Source organism: Asparagus officinalis, chromosome 3, assembly GCF_001876935.1.
Source record: "Asparagus officinalis chromosome 3, Aspof.V1, whole genome shotgun sequence".
In the NCBI taxonomy this organism is placed as follows: Eukaryota; Viridiplantae; Streptophyta; class Magnoliopsida; order Asparagales; family Asparagaceae; genus Asparagus; species Asparagus officinalis.
This window is the reverse complement of record NC_033796.1, coordinates 112,635,069-112,645,937: the sequence shown is the minus strand read 5'-3', so window position 1 is coordinate 112,645,937 and position 10,869 is coordinate 112,635,069.

Sequence of the window (10,869 nt, the reverse complement as noted above, 5' to 3'; positions counted from 1 at the left end):
AAATCAAGATAACTTGAAAAAAATATTTTCAACTCTAAGTTAAGCATGCAAAAATGTCATTATTTTTACTTGAGTATGTCACTAACTAGGAATTAGAAATTTTAAAATCTATCAATTAGATCAATTATTACTTAACTCTATTAATTTGGCAAGTGACAATATTTTTATATTCTTTTTTTAGAAAAAGAAAAAAATGACAAAAAGCAACTAAAAAGGTAAAATAAAGGGAAAAATAACTAATTCACACCCCCACACCTAAACTTTGCATTGTCCTTAATGTAAATTCGCTGATGCACGAAGTAAAGCAGATAAGAATTGAAGAACTTATATTTGTTCGGACGACAGTGATGATAAGGATCTGCAATTACTGTTAGTATGAGGATGAAGAAATCAAATAAGAGAGAAAAATTATAATATTTTTTTTTCATTTTATTTTATTTTTATTTCTCTTATTCTGTTATTATTAATATTTTTTTATATAGATAATGAGGTTCATGAAGAACCAACACCTCTTCCTCTCCGAGCGTAGAAAATTCTAAAAATAGTTTCAGACGTTGACCATTTATTTTAAAAATATTACCATTTTTAGGATTTTCTATCTCGATAGCCCCATGCGGAAAAACTTATTTGACAAAAAATGGACCTGTCCATCTTGATCTCAATTTTCCTGGAAAAAGATACAATTTTAAATTGTACAATAAAACTTTCTGTCCTGGAGAGAAATTTTTTCGTAAAATTGATTTGTCATGAAAAATCTTGGTTTTCTCTTTGTAAATTTTTGAGTTTATGTATGCATCATTTCGAATTTCTACCAACTCATTTATTTGGAGCAATCTGTTCTTACCTGCTGAGTCTGAGTCAAAATTTAACTATTTTATTGCTCACATTACTCGATGCTCCAACTCCACTGGTAGGTGACAAGCTTTCCCGAATACCAATCTGTATGGTGACATCCCCAAATTGGCCTTGAAAGCTGTTCTATATGCCCACAGAGCATTACAAAATTTTACAGACCAATCTTTTCTGTTATGATTAACTGTTTTTTCTAAGATTTGTTTGATCTGCCTGTTTGTGACCTCTACTTGTCCACTGGTTTGGGGGTGATAAGAAGTTGACAATTTATGTGTGATTGAATATTTCCTCATCAAAGCGTCAAAAGAACGGCTGCAGAAATGTGTACCGTTGTCACTGATGATCGCTCGGGGTACTCCAAACCGTGTAAAAATGTTCTCTTTCAAAACTTGACAACGACCTTGCTGTCATTAGTTTTGCAAGCTACCGCCTCAACCTATTTTGACATGTATTCAACAGCTACTAGAATGTACACATTTCCAAAGGAATTTAGAAATTGTCCCATGAAATCGATACCCCATAGATTAAAAAGTTTAACAGATAAGATAGGTTGTAAAGGCATCATATTTCTCCTAGTGACCTTCCCTAAAAGCTGACAGCGGTTACAAGGTTTGCAAAACTCATATGAATCCTTAAAAAGAGTGGGCCAGTATAGCCCAGATTGGAGAATTTTTTTAGTTGTTTTTCTTGAGCTAAAGTGGCCCCCACATGCTTGCTCATGACAAAAGGATAGAACACTCCTAGTTTCTTCAGTGGGAACACACCTCCTAAAGATCTGATCATGATAGTATTTGAACAGATATGGATCATCCGAGTAAAAGTATTTTACTGGGGAGAGAAAATGGGATCTATCCTGTTTGGACCAATGAGAAGGGATCTGGTTCATAACTATGTAATTCACAATGTCAGCGAACCATGGGACATATTGGATTTGTAGGAGTTGTTCATCAGGGAAATGCTTATTGATCGGAACGGTTGATGTTGGAGCGTTCGGTAGTCGAGAAAGGTGATCTGCTACGGGGTTCTCTGTTCCCCTTTTGTCAATAATTTGAATGTCAAACTCTTGAAGTAAGAGAATCCATCTAATGAGCCGTGCTTTAGCATCCTTTTTGGTCAAAAGATACTTTAGTACGACATGATCTGTAAAAACTTTGGTTAAGGAACCGATGAGGTAGGACCTGAAATTTTCTAAGGCAAAGACGACAGCTAAAAACTCTTTTTCTGTGACAGAGTAATTTTGCTGGGCATTATTCAGAGTCCTACTGGCATAATAGATCACATGCGGTTTTCCATCAAACTGTTGTCCTAAAACAGCTCCAATCGCAGAATCAGATGCATCACACATCAGTTCGAAGGGTAAGGTCCAGTTGGGTGCATGAATGATAGGAGCTGTGGTTAGCTCCTTTTTTAGATATTCAAAAGCTTGGTTCGGATGACCCCGTCTCGTCGAGATAGCCGATTTTCATATATAATTCGTCCAATTCCGACTTGCGGTTTGAAAGTTATGACCTGTTCTTCATAGCAAGTTATGTTCTGAAGTCCGTCTACAAGACTGGACTTCGTCAGAACATTGGACTTAGCCTGAAGCTCGCCAAGCCCGCCTAAGGTTCGCCTCTGCATCACAGAGCCAAAATGCACAGGCCAAACTCTGCGTTTTCAACCCAAAACGCAGAGTTAATCTCTAAAATAGCACGAACTGTGCGTTTTCAGCCTTTAAAAACCGCCTAAGGTTCACCTCTGCATTACAGAGTCAAAGCGCACAGGTCGAACCAGCGTTATAACCTCAAAACGCAGAGATTATCCTCGTGATATAACATCAAAACGCAGAGTTTTCAGGCCAACTGTGCGTTTTCAGGCCAACTGTGCGTTTACAGGCTCAACTGTGCGTTTTCAGCCTGAAACAGGCCAACTGTGCGTTTACAGGCTCAACTGTGTGTTTTCAGCCTAAAACAGGCCAACTGTGCGTTTACAGGCTCAACTGTGCGTTTTCAGCCTAAAACGTCTCAACTGTGCGTTTACAGGCTCAACTGTGCGTTTTCAGCCTAAAACGTCCCAACTGTGCGTTTACAGGCTCAACTGTGCGTTTTCAGCCTGAAACAGGCCAATTGTGCGTTTACAGGCCAACTGTGCGTTTTCAACCTAAAACGTCCCAACTGTGCGTTTACAGGCTCAACTGTGCGTTTTCAGGCCAACTGTGCGTTTACAGGCTCAACTGTGCGTTTTCAGCCTGAAAAGACTCAACTGTGCGTTTTCAGCCTGAAACAGGCCAACTGTGCGTTTACAGGCTTGGCTCTGGGCTCTGGGATCCTTCTTTTTGGGCAGCAAGGGGGAGATCGGCGTTCATCCTCAGCAACGATCGACCACAGGAGCATTCCCTTGGCTTATAACCGACTTTCGGTTCAAATCAACTCTTTTTCAAGAGTTCAAACTCGTTCAGAGTTATCAACTCGATCAGAGTTCAAAACTTGCTCTGCAAGTTCTTCTAAAACTCGTTCAGAGTTATCAACTCGTCAAGAGTTATTTCAAAACTTGCCACGCAAGTTCTCCACAGCGTCAAATCGTGAGGAGAAGACATCGTTCCAGTGAATCAAGACGTTCGGATCGTCAACGAGAAGCAAACTCGACGCGAGCATTCGAGGGAGGCATCTCATCGCCACCGTGAAGAACCCAGAATTAAACAAAGGGGAGAATCAAATTCGTTCTCCTCTCTTTTGTAATCGGAATCCAAATTGTAATTGAGTTTGAGAGAAATACAAGTTAATTTTTCTTTCATTGTCTTTTTTACTGCAAATTTTCCAACAAACAAAAGATGGCGACTCTGCTGGGGACTAGCTTCTCTGACGAAGAAGTGGTGGTGCAATCCGACGTTCATCTCACTGGAACGACCGTTGAAACTCTGATTATCGAGTTTGATCAAGCCAAGTACGAGGAGGCCCTCTCCTCCGGATCCCTTAGCCTCAAGGCTATGCGCAAGATCCACAATGTTTCCGAGGAGACTAAAGCTCCAGTTGTAGCCAACTCATCTAAAGACTATCTCCCATGGGGGTTGCACTGTTCATACAGTCCCCTCTCTAAAGGAGAAGACTTGACTTCGGCACAATGCCAAAAAAGCCGATCCTCCAATCAACGTGAACTCCGCGTTTGTGAGCCTCAACATGAGCTCTACATAAGCCAAGCTAAACGCAACCCTCAGGTGTACGTTTCCCAGATAGAACACAGCTTTCAGAGGCGCGTTCTAACATCAAAACGCAGACCTCAAAACTGCGTTGATCTGGCTGAACGCAACTCTCAAGAGTGCGTCCCAGAACCAAAACGCAACTCTCAGGAGTGCGTTCCAACATTTAAACGCAGACATCAAACCTGCGTTGATCTGGCTGAACGCAACTCTCAAGAGTGCGTCCCAGAACCAAAACGCAACTCTCAGGAGTGCGTTCTATCATTTAAACGCAGACATCAAACCTGCGTTGATCTGGCTAAACGCAACTCTCAAGAGTGCGTCCCAGAACCAAAACGCAACTCTCAGGAGTGCGTTTCACAAACTGAACGCAACTCTCAGGAGTGCGTTTCTGAATCCGAACGCAGATCGCAGGACTGCGTTTCACTAGCAAAACGCAGATTTTGGTCTTGCGTTAATCAAGCTAAACACGACCCTCGTGTTCCTTCTTTGGAACACGATGTGATTCGTCGTGTTCAAAATGATCAACATGGATTTAAAATTCATGTTTGCCAAGAACCAGTCCCATCCTTTAATGGACAGTGGGTTCTATCTTTACCCTCACGCTCCATGAGAGGTTCATCCCAAGTCTCTGACTTGCGGGAATTGCTGTCGATGTTCAACCAACCGGCGAATGTCGTTTTGCTCAATAATCGACGACATCCTCACTGGAAGAAGACTTTAGAGGATGAATACCTTAGAGTCACTTCTAACATGGTTGGTAGAGGGAGATCATCAACCATTAGTTCTGACGAGTCAGAGATAGATCGTTCTCCAAGCGTCAGAGAAATCACTAACGAGTTTGAAGGAGTCTACCAACGCACTCGGACGCGAACAGGAGCCATTCCCCCTGCCAACTATCGGAGTTTAGCCAGAGGAACTAATTCCGATGACAAACACTCAGCCATTGCGGAGTCCCAATCATCAAGCTCTTTCGTTGGGCATGAGAGCTTCGCCCACATGGCAGAACATTCTGAAGATCTTTCAAAGAGGGTTGATGAGCAGGAGGCCATGCTCAAATCATAGCAGGAGGCCATCAATGAACTCATGGCCATGTTGACTCAAATCGTCGTAGACAAGGCCAAATCTCAGGAGACAGATTCGCCGCTTAGGAAAGAATCTTCCCGGAGAGGAAAAGCATCTTCATCCCGACCTCACATAAGCAAAGGGAAGGGAAAAGTGGTTAATGATGCAGCTTTTGACCAAGAAGCCCACAATCTGGAATCTTTCTCTGATGAAGGAAGAGAGACTGAGAACAAGCAGATTCTTCAGTCTGCCAAAATGGAAGAATTGGAAGCCCGCCTCAAAGCCATTTCTAATAGAAGCGAGCTCCAAGATGAGGAAGTTATCAGACTCTATCCTGCCGAATGGGATGCAGCCTCTTATCCTCCAAAGTTCGAGGTCCCGACGCTACAAACTTTTGACGGCACGGGATCACTGAACTAACATATTTATCATTTCAAGTCACAGACTGGAAATGTAATATCAAACGATGCCATACTAGCTCGAATGTTCATTGGCACCCTCAAGGGAATTGCCTTTGAATGGTTCAGGAAACTGCCCGTGGGCTGTATCCAAAAGTGGGCGGATCTAGAGAGACTCTTCCTGTCAAGATTCTTTGAAGAGGATACAGAAGTCCCCATCCATACCCTTCTTGCTACTAAGCAGAAGAAGAGGGAGTCCGTCAAAGCCCTACCCTAGTACAAACCTGTCGACACAACTTGCAAACCGACCTCCTAGCTCGAATAGGAGTTGCAGAATACCGTTCCTGGAGACAACTAATCTCTCAAGGCGAGCAGGCTCAAAAAATCATTGCCAGGATCAAAACTGAAGAACCAAGTAGGCAGGATCAGCCCGAGCAATCAGACCAAGCCCAATCTTCTCCTGAGCAACTGGACCAGGCTCACTCTTCCCAGTCAGAAGGGAAAGATACTACGGCCACTGAAGTCAATCATCTTCAGTAGGATGGCGGGTCCAACAACTATCACGTTAACAGTTACCTCTGATAGTCAAACTCATCAGATAATGGCCTACCTGGTGATATGACTCTATTCCGACTTCATGAATAGTACCCCACTAGGCGATGTGCCTTGTCTACCTCTTTTTATTCCCCTGCTAAGTCTTAATCAAGACTGGGGGTTGATTACTTGGAATCCATTGGATTAAGAGTAACGAATCTTTCACATCGTCAAGTTAACATTACACTTCTGACGATCATCATCCCCACAGAGTATGCATTCAGTTTACATCACTCCTAATTTGTCACGTTAATAATACACCTCTGACAAATTTACTTATCAATCCTCGTCAATAGGATGATAAGTCCCCAAATTTGCTCCAATCGCAACACAAATCTTGTCACGTTAACAATACACCTCTGACAAAACTCACTTATCAATCCTCGTCAATAGGATGATAAGTCCCCAAAGTTGATCCAATCGCAACACAAATTCTTGTCACGTAACACTACACCTCTGACAAAACCCACTTATCAATCCTCGTCAATAGGATGATAAGTCCCCAAAGTTGCTCCAATCGCTCTAATCGCAACACAAATCTTGTCACGTTAACACTACACCTCTGACAAAATCAACTTATCGACTCTCATCAATAGAGCGATAAGTCCTCAAAATTGCCCGATCGCAAATTCTTCTTGTCACGTTAATATCACACATCTGACAAAATCCACTTATCGACTCTCTTCAATGAAGCGATAGGTCCACAAAATACTGTTAGGTTAACATAACACCTCTAACAGTCAACCCCCCAATGAACTTGTTAATTCTTTCGGTGTTTCAAGCTACACAGGAAGAAATGACACCAAAAATCCATGCCTTCACGCAACAAGTTTTTATTATAAAATCCCCAGCGGATTAAAGATTTTCTAGAATTATCCTAGTGATAATAAAGAAAATTTTTGAATTTCACTTTAGGTGAAAATTCGTGCCAAGTTAATACTATACCTCTGGCACTTCCAACTTTCTTTCGGTGTTTCAAGCCACACAGGAAGAAACGACACCAAAAATCCATGCCTTCACGCATGGGGAACTTTATCTCGATCCCTAATTAGAGATAAGTCTACGCCTAACACGCGTTGCCGGTTAATCTTTCGCCGTGAAAAAGACACCAGGATTCATGCCTGGGGGAATCTATCTCGACCCCTAAACAGAGATAAGCCTGCATCTAACACATGCTGCCGGGTGGTTCGTTCCCGCGAAAATGACCAAGTCTACGTATTCAACATCGTAGCACCAAAATCCATACCTTTCACGTATGGGGGACTCTATCTCGACTCCTAATTAGAGATAAGTCTACATCTAACACATGCTGCCGGGTAGCCTATTCCCGTAATAATAGCAAAAGCCTACGTATTCAATATCGTAGCACCAAAATCCATGCCTTAGTAGGGATAAGTCAATGTCTAACACACGTTGCCGGTTAGTCTTTTACCGTGAAAAGGACATCAAAATCCATGCCTCACACGCATGGGGGACTTTATCTCGATCCCTGATTAGAGATAAGCCTACGCCTAATACGCGTTGCCGGTTAGTCCTTTCCCGTGAAAATGACAAAGTCTATGTATTCGAAATCATAGCATCAAGTCTAAGAGGATTCATTCTCTTAGCACAACGTTACATGTGGAACGGACTTAGACAATCCACATGCTAGCCCGACTCAAACGGTAGTCGGTAAAGGCTTATCAAATCCGTTGATGGCTGAGGGTTTGCCAAAAATCCTACGCACGTTTGCAGGCCCATCAGCTGAATGGATGTGAGTCGAGACTTAAAACAGATGCGCCAAAGACAAGTCTCAAAGACTTAGTCAAAAATACACGGAAACCACTTCCATGTCTTAAGTCAAAACGTTGAGATCAAACCCGCAATGCAAAAACCGAACTCCGAGGTCACACCCGTGTTCCAAATTCAACATGGCATCTCAAGTTCAAAATGCAGGGTCCACCCCCACATTCCAGAAGCAGGATTATGGCGCATAACGTCACACAGGTCCTGCATGGAAAATCCATTCAACCAAGCTGCCTTCGAAGCGAGTGCAGAGAACAACTCCTTTGTGACAAGGAATCAACAGCTCCAAGATCAGAGTTGAGATCCAAAGTATTCCGAAAATTCATCCAAGTCAACCGCGAACTTTCGAAAACTTTGGAGGGGGTTCTGTAGGCTGTCTAAAAATCACAATAGATAGTTGATCCCCCACCAAACACCGATGATGGAAGTTACAATCTGACGATTTCTAGAAGACTACAATTTGAGGACTTTCACGTAGAAGGCTACAATCTGACGACCTTCATGACAACTGATGAAAGCTCTAATTCAACAGCATTCATAATCAATATCGGGAGTTACAATCTGATGACTCTCATATTCTCAAGGAGCCAAGAGGACGATCTGTGCAAAGCTCTAGCAAAAAAGACTACAAATTGACGGTCTCTTCATATTAGAACGTAGATATCTCTCAAACCGTAAGGAATTTGGCGAAACGAAGGAAGCGAACTGAAGCCTTTGGTTAGGTTCGGATGGCCCCGTCTCGTCGAGATAGCCGATTTTCATATATAATTCGTCCAATTCCGACTTGCGGTTTGAAAGTTATGACATGTTCTTCATAGCAAGTTATGTTCTGAAGTCCGTCTGCAAGACTGGACTTCGTCAGAACATTGGACTTAGCCTGAAGCTCGCCAAGCCCGCCTAAGGTTCGCCTCTGCATTACAGAGTCAAAGCGCATAGGTCGAACCAGCGTTATAACCTCAAAACGCAGAGGTTATCCTCGTGATATAACATCAAAATGCAGAGTTTTCAGGCCAACTGTGCGTTTTCAGGCCAACTGTGCGTTTACAGGCTCAACTGTGCGTTTTCAGCCTGAAACAGGCCAACTGTGCGTTTTCAGCCAGAAACAAGCCAACTGTGCGTTTACAGGCTCAACTGTGCGTTTTCAGCCTGAAACAGGCCAACTGTGCGTTTACAAATACAAGTTAATTTTTCTTTCATTGTCTTTTTACATCGAAATTTCCAACAAACAAAAGATGGCGACTCCGCTGGGGACTAGCTTCTCTGACGAAGAAGCGGTGGCGCAATCCGATGTTCATCTCACTAGAACGATCGTTGAAACTCTGATTATCGAGTTTGATCAAGCCAAGTACGAGGAGGCCCTCTCCTCCGGATCCCTTAGCAGGCTCAACTGTGCGTTTTCAGCCTAAAACGTCCCAACTGTGCGTTTACAGGCCAACTGTGCGTTTTCAACCTAAAACGTCCCAACTGTGCGTTTACAGGCCAACTGTGCGTTTTCAGCCTAAAATGTCCCAACTGTGCGTTTACAGGCTCAACTGTGCGTTTTTAGGCCAATTGTGCGTTTACAGGCTCAACTGTGCGTTTTCAGCCTGAAACAGGCCAACTGTGCGTTTACAGGCCAACTTGTGCGTTTTCAGCCTGGAGAGAAGACAAATGATGTATCCTTGGCTAAGAGATTGGTCAAGGGTCTAGCAATTTTGCTGAAATCCTTGATGAAACGTCGGTAAAAACCAGCATGACCAAGAAACGATCTGACATCTTTGACAGTTTTGGGAGGAGGGAGATTGGAAATGAGATCTACCTTAGCTTTGTCCACTTCGATTCCCCTATTGGAAACTACATGTCCTAAGACAATGCCTTGTTTGACCATGAAATGACATTTCTCCCAATTGAGAGTCAGATTTTTCTCCCTACACCGTTCTAGGACCAGTTTAAGATGATGCAAACATTGGGAAAATGTGTCACCAAAAATGGAAAAGTCATCCATGAAAATTTCGAGAAATCGCTCTACCATGTCGGAAAAAATACTGATCATGCAACGTTGGAATGTGGCCGGTGCATTGCACAGGCCAAAAGGCATGCGTCGGTATGCGAATGTTCCATACGGGCAAGTGAAGGTGGTTTTCTCCTGATCTTCTGGAGCGATAGGGATTTGATTGTAACCTGAATATCCATCCAGGAAACAGTAGAACTCGTGTCCTGCTAAACGCTCTAACATTTGGTCAATGAAAGGAAGAGGGAAGTGATCTTTCCGAGTGGCTAAGTTGAGTTTTCTGTAGTCAATACAGACTCGCCATCCAGTTTGGATTCGAGTGGGAATCAGCTCATTAGCCTCATTTTGGATCACGGTGATCCCAGATTTCTTTGGAACAACTTGGACTGGACTCACCCATGAACTATCAGAAATGGGATAGATGATCCCATGATCGAGACATTTCAGAATGTCTTTCCTAACAGCTTCTTTCATCACTGGGTTTAACTGACGTTGAGGATCTCTAGTAGGTTTGGCATCATCTATCAAATGGATTCGGTGTTGAACAATGGTTGGACTAATCCCTTTGATATCAGACATGGTCCATCCAATGGCTTCCCTATTCTCTCTTAAAACATCTAAGAGAGCTTCCTTTTGACCGGTAGTCAAATCAGAAGAAATGATAACTGGTAAAGACTCGTTCTCCCCTAAGTAGGCATACTCTAGATTTTCAGGTAGAGGTTTGAGCTCTAACTTAGGGGGTTCCTCTACAGATGGGCGAAGCTGGACTCGGGGTTCTATCTCCAAAGGTTCTCGTTGCCAGCCAACAGCAGAAACATGATTGATCAGCGGTTCTAACTCTAGTTCGTCATCAGAAAACTCCTTAATCATTAAGATAGATGCAATTGAATTAGACTTACACTCTCCCTCTTGTTGTTCACTGGATATTCCTGTTTGTAGGAAAAAATTGCAAAGAAGAGAATAAAGAAAATTTGATTTGTATTTCTTTGATTCCGATTACAACTTGATTA